This window comes from Microtus pennsylvanicus, chromosome 14 (genome assembly GCF_037038515.1).
Source record: "Microtus pennsylvanicus isolate mMicPen1 chromosome 14, mMicPen1.hap1, whole genome shotgun sequence".
NCBI lineage: Eukaryota > Metazoa > Chordata > Mammalia > Rodentia > Cricetidae > Microtus > Microtus pennsylvanicus.
In genome coordinates, this window is record NC_134592.1 from 46,377,631 (window position 1) to 46,387,500 (window position 9,870).

Here is a 9,870-nt window from a genome sequence, read left to right on the forward strand (position 1 = left end):
GCTACGTGGCATCTCACAACACTGCCTTCTTTCTCCTAGCATTCAGTTTAGTTTTCCCTGCCAAGCAACAAATCCTTGGATCCAAATTTTGGAATTACGATATCTTCAAAATATATAGTTTGGATTATCTTAGCAGCTCATACGATGACATGTCTTTCTGTACTTGGCTCCTTCACAGTCAAAAAATTCAAAGAAAACATAATATACATAATACAGACTCTTTTGTATATTCCATCTTTATGTGGCTTATTTTTTGTAATCTATTACTTTTTCTACAAGTTTAATATTTATTTTATAATCTTTACTCCTTTAACCTATGACTGTCTGTACTCTTATATTACATTTACTCTCTCTTTATTCTTTCTTCTCTCTCTCAAGCCTACATACACTTTTAAACACAGTGTGACTCATTTAGAGGTCTTTTATGTGTGAATCTATCCTATTGTGTATCTGAAACCCTTTTCTGTCCAGGAGCACTTCTTAAAAGGCTAAGCTGCAGTGTAATGAAGACTAAGTCTGCTTTGCCTTTTGGTTTCACCCAGTCCAACATGGTGGAGGTATGTTCACTGCCTCTGCAAGCCATGCACACCACTCCAGTTCTAAGCATGCAGCAAGTCTATGTCGTGCCTTAAGCAGTTTGCAACACGTTGCCCAGAAACCCCATTTAAATGCTCAGTCTCCTGAAAGAACCAGTTTGTGCTGGCAGCACGGCCCAGGAAGCTCCCATTTTGAAATCACATGGTTTTTGTTTGTTTTTGTTTTTTCTGTTACTGCTGAATCAGGAAGACCTCTTTTATGGGAGCTGTGGCATGCTGCCAGACCCCCTAACCCCCAAAAATGCAGCTAATCTTTGTTTTTCTGTGTGTCTAGAATTCCTTTCCAAGCTTTCTCAGGTTTTACACGGATTTACTCAGTCCCTTATTGGTACACAAATTTGTAGTAGGAGGCCACTTGTTCATTCCCGACAGCTCACACATGAAATGATCACACAGAACTATAGTATTTGAATCACTGCTTGGCCAATCACTTAAGTGTATTGCTAGCTAGCTCTTATACCTTTGGTTAACTCATTTCTATTAATCTGTGCAGTGTCTTGTGGCTGTCACTTACTGGGTAAAGTTCCATCCAGCTGGCATCTGTCTCAGGGTGGTGCTACATGGCTTTTCTTTGACTCTGCCTACTCTCTCTCCCTATATATCTCCTCAAGCCTGGCGATACTGTTATGCCTTTGGCTGAAAGCAGCTTCTTTATTCAAAGAAAAACACATACAAAAAAACTTTCCACAACAGTCATATATTCTGTAATGCTGTCTGTCTAGGAACCGTCATTGCTGATGACTGGCATTTGATTGTGAACCTTTATTCCTAATAAACTCCTTTGTCAAGTCTTCAAGGCTGCTTCACTTTAAGCAGCTTAATCTTTTTTTATTTAAACAACTATTATAATATATATCCTCATTATGACAGAAAGGGAGGTTTGCCTTAATCATATAATTTGCCTATTAACAAATGTAAACATTTTAATTATGTGGTGAAAATGTTGTTAGTGGTAAAACACCTGAATACAGAGTCACCTTCCCTCAGGAATTGAAAAATTGAAAATTAGTTTCTTTAGAAAAAATACAGTATGCATACTAAATATAATATTTGCTTAATTAAATTAAGCCATCAGACCTTGTTGTATTAGAAAACAAAATAGAATAATACAAATAATTTTAAGCTTATCAAGAGTTGCCTTAAAAAGTAATAATTTATATTTAACTATAAGAAAGTGTGAAAATGTTTGAGAGTTTGAAAATATGCTTACTTGTGTTTTCATGCTGACCTTATTATGGAAATAAAAGTGAGTTTCCAGTTTTGTAATGAAAGGTTTAGCCTTTGCACAGAATAAAAAAGCACTCTGATTGAAGCTTCTAAATGGAACCATTTTTCCACTCAGTGAGAACAACAGACTAGTGACTGTGGCCTCCTCATACTCAAATACTGACTAGAGCAGGTCACTAATTGCTCCTGAAATTATAGCTGTAATACTGACGTGGAGGATATTTTTGATTCTGTACAGATGACATATAATGGTAGCACTCTGCCTCACTTTCCTCATCATAGCAATTTTGACATGTGACATAAATTATAGACATCAAAACACATGAGACTGGGAAGCTTAAATATAATATCTTTTATGATTGCAAGATATTTTGTCTATTACTGGCTGCAGACTTGACTTTGCAGAGTCTACAATTAGAATGTATAGTTTAATTAAGCTACAACTCTGCATCTATAACAAGGCTTAAACAAAAGAAAAATAGTTATTTCAAGTATGATGAGAAATGACTATACCAAACAACTTTTCACAATCACATTTGAGTTGGAAAGAATTCTGATTATCTTGTTTTTAGAAGGAGTAGATCTGGTTTAGGTGGGAGGTGGGGGATATTGGGAGGAGAGGAGGGAAGGGAAAATGTGGTCAGAATGTAATATATGGGAGAAGAATGAAAACTTATACAACTACTCTGGAAATAGCTATGGCGGTTTCTCATAAAATAGGGACTCAACCTACCTGAAGACCCAGCAATACCACTCTTGGGCATATACCCAAAGGATGCTCAATCATATTACAATGACATTTGTTCAACTATGTTCATAGCAACGTTATTTGTAATAGCCAAAACCTGGAAAGAAACTAGATGCCCCTCAACAAAAGAATGGATAATGAAAATGTACAATGGAGTACTACTCAGTGGCGAAAGAAACGATGACATCTTGAAATTTGCAGGGAAATGGATAGAACTAGAAAAAAACATCTTGAGTGAGGTAACCCAGAACCAGAAAGATGTGCATGGTATGTGCTCACTCATAAGTGTATACTATATGTAAAGCAAAGGATAACAACCCTATAGTCCACTACTTCAGAGAAGCTAAGTATCAAGGAGAACCCTAAGAGAAATATCTATCTATCTATCTATCTATCTATCTATCTATCTATCTATCTATCTATCTATCTATCATCTATCTATCCCTGGGAAGGGGAAATAGACAAGATCTCCTGAGAAAATTGGCAGCATGGGGGTGAGGGAAAAAGGGAGGGTGGAAGGGGAGGAGGACAACAGATGAGAGAAGGACAGAGAGGGAGACAGCAAGGAAAGAGATATCTTGAATGAGGGAGCCATTAGGGAGCTAGTAAGAAACCCGGCACTAGAGAAATTCCCAGGAATTTACAAGAATGATCCTACCTAAGACTCTAAGCAATAGTGGAGAGGGTGCCCGAATTGGCCTTGTCCTGTAGTCAGATTGATGACTATCTTAAATGTCACCATAGAACCTTCATCAGCAACTGATGGAAGCAGAGGCAGAAAGCCACAGCAGAACACTGGGCTGAGCTTCCAAAGTCTAGTTGAAGAGTAGGAGGAGTGAGAAAATGAGCAAGGAGGTTAAGACTATGATGGGGATACCCATGGAAACAGATTACCTGAGCTAATGGGAGCTCACGAACTCTGGCTGGATAGGGAAGGAACTGACAGAAGACCAAACTAGGCCCTCTGAATGTGGGTGACAGTTGTATTGCTGGGGCAGACTGTGGGGCTACTGGCAGTGGGACCAGGGTTTATTCTTACTGTTTATACTGGCTTTTTGGAACCTGTTCTCTTTGGAGGGATACCCTGCTCAGCTTAGATATAGTAGGCAGGGTCTTGGTCCTTCCTCAAAGCAATGCCTTACCCTCTCTGAGGAGTGGATGGTGGTTAGAGGGAGGTGGAGGGAACAGAAGAAAGGGAAGGAGTGGGAACTAGAATTGGTATGTAAAATTAAAAAAAGATACATTTTTAAAATAAAAATATAAAAAGGAGAAGAATAAATAAAAAATTATAATAATTTTCTCAGATTTTCATCTAAAATATTAAAATTTTTGATAGAATATGCATTTTAAACAGTGAAATTTTCATTATCATTTGATTTTAATTATGAGGTAATTTTGACATTAATTTTAATAATTCTGCATGCATAATCTTTAGTGGAGTGATTATAAATGAGAATACTATAGACTTCTGAGTGGTTTGGATTTGAGTGTTATGCTCAATGGCAAGCTACCATTCCTATTAACGGGTTTCCAGTTCATGGCCTTCTTTGGAAAGACCTATTTATATCGTAATGTATTTTTCATGTGAATTCGCACTGGCCCAACATTATGACTTTCATTATGACATCCTCAAACACCTGTGGCATAATCTTATTGCATTCCATGATTTTTTCCTTTTTCCATTTCTTCTCCCATTGATTTTCTTCTTTCCAAATTGTTCGTTCTATGGTTTCAAGTCATATAGTTTTATTTTTAAGTCATATTTTATATACAAGAGAAAGCAATATTTTCAGGAGAGTAGAGTGGGTTGAGGTGGGATTCCCCTCTGTATGCTGTGAATATACCTTATTACCATTGGTTAATAAAGAAGCTGTTTTGGCCTATGGCAGGCTAAAATATAGCAAGTCAGGAAATCTGTACAGAGATATAGAGAGGGAGTAGGCAGTGTCAGATAAATGCCATGCAGCTGTTGAAAGAGATAGACACCAGAACCTTATGGGTAGGCAACAGTGTCATGGTGATACATAGATGAACAGAAACAGGTTAATTTAAGTTATAAGTGCTAGTTAGGAATACACTTAAACCATTGGCCAAACAGTGTTCTGTTAATATAGTTTTGTGTGATTATTTGGGTTTGGGTGACCAGGAAATGAATGAGTAGTCCCTCTTTACAAATGGTGTCTTCCGTCTGGCATGGATCCGTATAAGTCCTAAAAAACTTAAAAAAGAGAAAGAGCTTCTAGATCCACAAAAACAAGAGTTAAGTGCAGCTTCTTGGTAGGCTCTGTTTTCTGGCTGCAGAGGCATGGCTTTTCCAGAGAAGGCTTCCTGGTTTGTGCTGGTAGTATGAATGGCTCTTTCAGGAGGTCATGTTATGGAACACTTAAATGGGGTTTGTGAGCAGCATGTTACAAATTAGTTTATGGTGACATAGACCAGCTGCATCCCTAGAGCTGGTGCAGTGAGCATGGTTTGTGAGGTGGTGAACATGTCTTTATCCTATTAGATAGGGTAGAGCCAGTAGGAAAAGCCACAGCATAAATCCTAGCCATGCCTGCTTAGCATTTCAGAAAAAAAAATCTCTCCTGGTCAGAAAATGATTATAGATACACAATAAGACAGATTCAGATGAAAAAGACCAGTGAATTGTTCCGTGTTAGACAAGTATACAGGGGCTTAAGAGAGAGATAAGAAAGAGTAAGTCATAGATGGAAGGAGTAAAGATAATAAATATTAAAAATGTAATAGAGTGAAAAAGCCGCGAAAAGATGGAAAAGACACAAAGAATCTGGATTATGCATATTATTGTGTTTTCTTTGAATTTTTTTGACAACAGAGAGACATTTGATTCTGGGGGCTGCTAAGTTAAACCTCTATAAGGATATGTTGCTTTGGAAAAGAGATTCTGCTTTTGTTTTCATAGACGAGGAGAAGCTATGGATTCCTCCCAGGCTAATTTAGTCTGATGGAACAAGACCCTCTGAAAGGTCTCCATGAACCCTATAAATACTTCACCTAACAGCAGGAATCAGTCTGGAGAAAATTCCTAAAATAATTGTTTATAAATGTTTGTTTTCATTTAAAGGGGATGTGATATAGAGGTGAATACTTGGCATTGGTATGGATTTTTGTCTATTGATACAGATTTAAGGTCAATTCTGTCACACTGTGCATATGCATTTCTGCTCTTGAGGTCTGATCACATGCTTGTTCAGTCCCAGTCCAGCTGGCCTTGGTGAGCTCCCATTAGATCAGTCACACTGTCTCAGTGGGTGGACACACCCGTCTCGGTCCTGACTTTTTTGCCCATGTTCTCCCTCCTTCTGTTCTTCATCTGGACCTTGGGAACTCAGTCCAATGCTCCAATGTGGGTCTCTGTCTCTATCTCCATCATTGCCGGATGAAAATATTCTATGGTGATATGCAAGATATTCATCAGTGTGGCTATGGGAGAAGGCCAGTTCAGGCCCCTCTCCTCTGCTGCCAAAGGTATTGTGTTTGTAGAGCTCATTTAAAATGTAATGCATAATTAAGAAATACGGATTAATAAGTAGTTACCTATAATTATCAAATTTTTAACTATATAGGTTTTCTAGGTATATATTCAACATTTTAAAGACCTACGGAATATGGCATTTAAAAGATTTTAAGAACTTACACTTTTTTCAACAGTGAGACATGTCTGCTTGTGGTAGCATCAATTATTTCAGAGAGGTTGATGGTATTGAAGAAACTCATTATAGAATTTGCCTTCAATGTGACAAGGCTAACCATTTGGCAAGCAATTGCTCTTGTCTGGTCTGCTTGATGGTATCCTGTATGAACTGGAGACTCACCAAAAAAATGACTGCTAAATTTTCCAAAAGAAAGTGAGACTGTCATTCAAGGTTCCTGCTTCACAGAAGAAACTGCCAAACATTCTTCAGAACACAGAAGAAAGTGACTGATAAACTGGCAATATAGGTGAAACAGTCTTTCAAATTTCCTGCTTCATCAAAAAGTCTGCCAGATACTATGGGTCTGTAGGCCGAATATGGATACCTCAATGTTACAAAAGAACTTTGGGTGACTATCCAGGCAGTAAGATATCTCTGTCAATTGTACAATATTGGAAGTTGCTTGTAAAGCACTTTCTGTAATAGGTAATACTATATCTTTCCGAGGTCTCTGATGGAACTGGAGATAGATAGTTATAGTCTTCCTTAGTTATGATAAAAGATAAATTAGACATGAAGCTTTAGACTCACAAAGAAATATTATAATTCTTGTTTGATACTTATTTTGTTATATGTAATTTTACTATGTTAAAGTTAAAACCTTCCTTTTTATTTAGACAGAAAAGGGGAAGATGATGTGGGTTTCCCCTCTGTATGTTGTAAATATGTCTTATTACCACTGGTTAATAAAGAAGCAGCTTTGGCCCATGGCAGGGCAGAATATAGCAAGGTGGGAAACCTAAACAGTGGTACAGAGAGGGAGTAGGCGGAATCGTGCAGATGCCATGTAGCTGCGGAAGGAGAAAGATGCCAGAACCTTACCAGTAGGCAACAGCCTAATGGTGATACATAGATTAATAGAAATGGTTAATTTAACATGTAAGAACTAGATAGGAATACACATAAGACATTGGCCAAACAGTTTTCTAATTAATATAGTTTTTTTATGATTATTTGGGTTTGGGTGGCCAGCAAATGGTCAAGCCGCCTCTATCTACTGTTGGTATTACCATGTTAAACAAAATGGGAATTTATCTTTGAGGACTGAAGGCTAAAAGCCCTGAGTATCCACAGAAATTCCCCCAGGTAGGTATATTTTTCTGCCTGTAAATTCAATGAGGCAGGTCCTCATTGGTTATATCCGTGTCTCCAGTTGATTTGCTGTGCTTTTGCTGCATCACCGGCTTTCTCCAGAGGTCATCCTGGTCCAGTGTATCTTCTTTCAATGAATCACTTGTAGTATGGCATGTAGAAATATGGTCTTGTAATACTGTTCAGTTTTCATATCTTGGCTCCTGTGAATGTGTTACCTCACTGGTCAAAAAAGACTTTGTAGATATGATTAGGATGAAACAAAGGAGATTCAAAGAGTCTCCTGAGTTTTGGTGAGACTCCAAAATAGCTTAGGTCTCCACTTATTTAAGAGTGGACATCCTAAGATTTCTAGACTTTCAGGAAGTAAATGTATGTATGTTTGCTCTTACTTGGTTATAATTATTATTTGCATAGCCTTAGAAACTTTTCCCAGTGCAATCATGGACATTAGTGTTCTAGAACAGAAAGATTTACTATAAGGATAATATAAGAATGACAATGAGAAAAGACAGTACTGGTGGGGGCTTTTGTCTAGGTTTTTGACATTTAAAATTGCTTTCTCTAGAATTTTAGTGGATAAAGACTAATTAGTTAGTTGGAAACCAACAGAAGTCAAGTTTTGATAAATACACAGCATTTAAGAGATCCCCACGTCATAATACCCTTAGATATATACTAACCATGTAATGTGTGTAGAAGCATTGTTGTCCTAGAAACTCAATGTACAGAACTGATGCACATGAATATATCAAATCAAATTTTTTTGTAGGTAGAAATATAAGCAATTACTTTTATTTTAAATTTACTAAGACATTTCCATTTTAAGAGTTTGATAGGACTAAAGTTCCTTATCTCCCATTGACATTTAAGACAACCATTTTTGTCATTATAATATCACTTACAAACTACAAAGAATTTCTTTAATCATAAGCTATAGTTGGCTTCCTTTTGTATATATCAAAGTTTTATTCTTTTATTGATTCAGAGATAGTTTTACCTTTGTAAATAAAACATTACCTGAATTTGCTAAATATTCATTGCATAATGCATTATTTCCAAATGTGTAAATCAAATCAAATATGATAAAAACTTCTTAGTCATTTTTAGAAATTAAATTCCATTGTGATTTGTCACAAGATTGAGTAAGTTATTTCCTATTATAATGATATTAGATAGAGTTGCTTGGTTTTAGAATGTTGCAGCAGTTTTTATGTGGTGAGCTGGGTAAACTTGTTGCAGAACTTCTTAAGAGCTTGTGCTTGGCTCCCAGTGGAACAGACTTTTTCAAGACCCACAGAGGGTAGATTTCCTGAAGCAAACTAACCTGAAACTGCAAATTTTCACCATCAATGATTTTTCTATAGTTTTATGAGATAAAATATGAACTACCCTGATTTGATCACTACCAATACCTCACAAAAATCAACTTGAAAGGGCCTAGAAAATGGTGTTTAAAGTGCAAGTTTGAGGATCCAAGTTCAGACTCACAGAACTCACGTGAAAAAGTCACGATTGGCAACTGGTACCTGTTATTCCAGAACTGGGGAGGCTGAAACTGGTGAGTATTTGGGGATTGCTGACCAGTTAGTCTAGTTAACTTGGTGAGCTCTAGGTTCAGTGAGAGCCCCTGTCTTTAAAAACAAGGTAGACAGGGACTGAGGAAAACATCTGATGGTGAACTCTTGACTCCACATACATGTGTATATGCAGACAGATGTACATACACATACACAAATAATCAATAATTTAAGGGTGTAATGGTTTATTTTGGCTCATGATTTGAAAGTATAGCCTACTATGTCAGGGAAGCATTGAGAACAAATCTAGGCTGTAGCAGCAGGGGTGTGAATTTGCTTATTCACATCCTTGTGACTCAGGAAGCAGGAAAAAGACGTTTCTTCCAGAATTTGAAGTTTTTTTTACAACACACATGCACACACACACACACACATGCATTTACACACACATCCTGGCACACACACACATCTTTTTTTTCCTCCATTGGAGTTCCTAGCACATGGGCAATGGCATGCATATTCACATTCACCATGTAGGATTATCTCCAATATTTATTTCTTCTGGAAACACTCTTAAAGGCATTCCCAAATAAATACCTCACCAACACCCTGGGTGTTTTTTAATCCAATCGAATTAGAAATCCAAATTACACATGACCATGTTGTATACAGGCATTAAGTCATCATGCTATGCTTCATTGAACAACTTTGAATTTTACATTTCATTTAGTAAAACACAATTCAAAAAATACATACTAAGTTTGAAAGTTTCTTTCTCTCTGCTATACATTCAAGTTTATATTCTCAGGTAGAGCTTGTTTTAGTTAATTATTATGGTGTATATTTCCATAGACAGGCTGACTTTTTAAAAATTAATTTTATTGAGCATATTGGAATATTAACATTTTCCAAAGATTCTGTAAGAAAACTTTATTTATGGACACCTCCTTTACCCCTTCTTATATTTCTAT